At 63.1% G+C, this 2,839-nt stretch overlaps 1 pseudogene; it reads left to right on the top strand.

Annotated features, from left to right (window-relative positions):
* The first annotated feature begins 1,457 nt into the window (after positions 1 to 1,457).
* LOC122688786 lies at positions 1,458 to 1,576 on the top strand (annotated as a pseudogene).
* Positions 1,577 to 2,839: the final 1,263 nt, after the last annotated feature.

Here is a 2,839-nt window from a genome sequence, read left to right on the forward strand (position 1 = left end):
AACCAAGACCTAGTGCAGCTTACAACAGAGAAAAAGGCACCACACGTTCTTTAGAAAGTGCTATAAAAGGCTATGAACGATTGCTTCTTCGAAGCAAATAGTAAAAAATACGTGTATTAGTTGCTCAGTTGTGTCCGAGTCTTTGTGACTCCATGGACTATGTAGCCTTCCAAGTTCCCCTGTCCGTGGAATTCTCTAGGCAAGAATACTGGAAGAGGTCGCCATTCCCTTCTCCAGGCGATCGTCTCAACCCAGCCGTGGAACCCAGGGCTCCTGCATTGCAGACAGATTCTTCACCACCTGAGCCACCAGGGAAGCCCAGGAAATACGTAGACCGGACTCCTATGAATAAAGACAGGTGCCATTAGAGAGAAAATAACCTACTAGGTTCATTTAGTTCTATTATTGCGCTTCTCCTTGGGAGTTAAAAATAAGAGTACTTCTGGAGAACCTGACAAAGCTGTGATTTATCTTAATAAAAGACTTCTGATGGAGATCTTGAAACCTGTTTCCTGAAAGAAATGAGTTATAAATATATTTCTTAAGCCTGGTGGCAACGTTTCTAATGACAGAATTCATCTCCCATGCAGCTCAATGAGTCCCTGTTTTGAAACAAGAGAATGAATGAAAGCGTTGAGTTCAGCAGCCATGAGGTTCCCTACCGTCACAGCTCACAGTAAGGCAAGAAGGATCAAAGTAACTGTTGTCTGTCTGTTTTAGCAGTTGGTTACCATCCAGTAGATCCTGTCTTCAATTCACGTAGAACTCTTTAAGGAAGAGTCTGAAGGCCCTCAGGAAGGTCCCGTGCTTGGCGGGCGGCGTGGGGACAAGGGGGGCCGCGGTGGGGCGAAGGGGCGGGGCTGAGGCGCTCGGGTGGACGGCGCCGGGGGCTCGCGGTGGGTTTGGGCCCCGGGCAGGTGCCGGGCAGGATGGGCGCTCAGGGCCCCGGCTGCGCTATGCCTACGCCGCGGGAGGCTCAGAGGACCGAGGGCCGCGGTCCGCGGCGGGCCCGAATCAGACACCTCCGGGGCCACGTGGCCCTGAGCCTGGATGGCCAGTGGGGCGGGGGGTGGGCGCGGGCGCCGACAGGGGGCGGGCCTGGAGAGGCCCGGGGCGGGAGGGCGCCGAGACCTCCGCGCCCCTCACCCCAACCCCAGGCCCAGGCATGCACGGCCAGCCGGCCACTCGGGGTCCAGGAAGCCCTCCGGGGCCCCGGGCCGGGCCAGGCGGGTTCTGGCCGGGCTTGGCGGTGTGCGGAGGCTGGGCGGCGTCGGGCGGCCGCCGGGCTGCCGGCCCTGGCCGACCGGAGTCCGGTCGCAGGTCGTGCGGCTCAAGTGCAGCCCGCGGCCCTTGGAGAGGTGTGGCCGGCTGGCCTGACCGGCAGGCAAGTCAGACCGAAAGGGAGGCGCAACGCAGGGTTCTTAAGGTTCTAAACGCGCCAGGCTGCAGCCAGCCCCGACTAGGGCCATATCACCCTGAACACGCCGGATCTTGTCTGATCTGGGAAGCGAAGCAGGGTCTGGCCTGGTTAGTACTTGGGTGGGAGACCGCCTGGGAATACCGGGTGCTGTAGGCTTCCTGCCTCCCCTGTCCTTTAGCCCTGGCTCCCCCGGCGCGGTTGGCCGCCCCGAGCCCCACCTGCCCCTGGCCCCTCAGAGCCGTCGCCTGCCTTCCAGCCGGCCGGCCAGCCGGCCTGCCGGCGGCCCTCGAAGACAGCAGCAGCCCAACTCTTGGGTCCCCGCAGCCCCAGCCCCTCCGCCGGTGGGTGGCCGGGGCCCCGACTCCCGCCGCAGGCCTGGGTTGCCTCCGGATTTGGCTTCCAGGAAACCAGATGACAGTCGGGTCTCCATCTGGGGCTCCCTTGGCATGCCTCAGGCAATCCCGGGGGCTGCCCCAGCCCGAGCCCCAGCCCAGTACTCCCAGGCGACCGTTCGCGCGCGTGGACACACACACACACACACACACACACACACACACACACACACAGAGACAGAGACACACAAAGACAGACACAGAAACACACAGACACACCCCGCCCCGGACAGGTAAAGAGCTGCAAAGCACAGGGAAGGGAGACTCAGAAAGAGGGGAGAGAGTCCTAGTCTGGCAGAGACCACCCTCACAACCCTCACGTTCGGTTTCAAAAGCCCCGTGGTCCAGTGAAGAACAGGGCGGATGTAGATAGAGTGGCGGCGGAGTCAGCCAATGCACAGACAGCGAGGGCGGAGCGCGCGCAGCGAGCCTCTGAAGGCGGGCGGGCGGCGTGCGACGCAGTCGGGCCCCCTACGCGCTGCGCCCGGAGCGGCGGCGGTCGGTATCGGTGCTGGAGACGGCGGCGGCGACGGTTTCGTGGCGGCCGCGCGCTGCTCTCTGAGCGGCGGGTGGTGGTGCGGCCTAGCCCCTCACTCCTGACACTTCCCCTCCCCCAGCGCACCGCGGTAAGTCGGGGGCCGGGGTGGTGGAGGCCGGAGACCGGCGGGCTCCTCCTCCACTCTGGGAGGGCGGGTGGGCGGGTGCGCGGGGCGTCCCAGGCCCTCTCGGCGCCCCAGTCTCGCGCCCTAGCTCGCGCCTTCTGCCCTGGGGGAGCGGGCCCCGAGGCCTGGCCCTTGAGGCTCTGAGGAGGGATTGCTCTCTGTGGGGTCTGGGCCCGGGGCTCTGGCGGTCAAAGCCTCCCTTGAGTGAGCGTTTCTCGAGCAGGTTGGACTCCTTCATTTGCCCGGCAGTGATTAGGTGGGCAGGCCCTCTGCGGGAGCAGCGCCTTGAAATCCCGAGGGACGGTTTCCTCAGCACTTCGCTGATCACCGAGCGGGATTGGGCTTTCTTTGTTTTGGCTTCTCCA

The sequence above is a fragment of the Cervus elaphus genome, chromosome 33 (genome assembly GCF_910594005.1).
Source record: "Cervus elaphus chromosome 33, mCerEla1.1, whole genome shotgun sequence".
In the NCBI taxonomy this organism is placed as follows: Eukaryota; Metazoa; Chordata; class Mammalia; order Artiodactyla; family Cervidae; genus Cervus; species Cervus elaphus.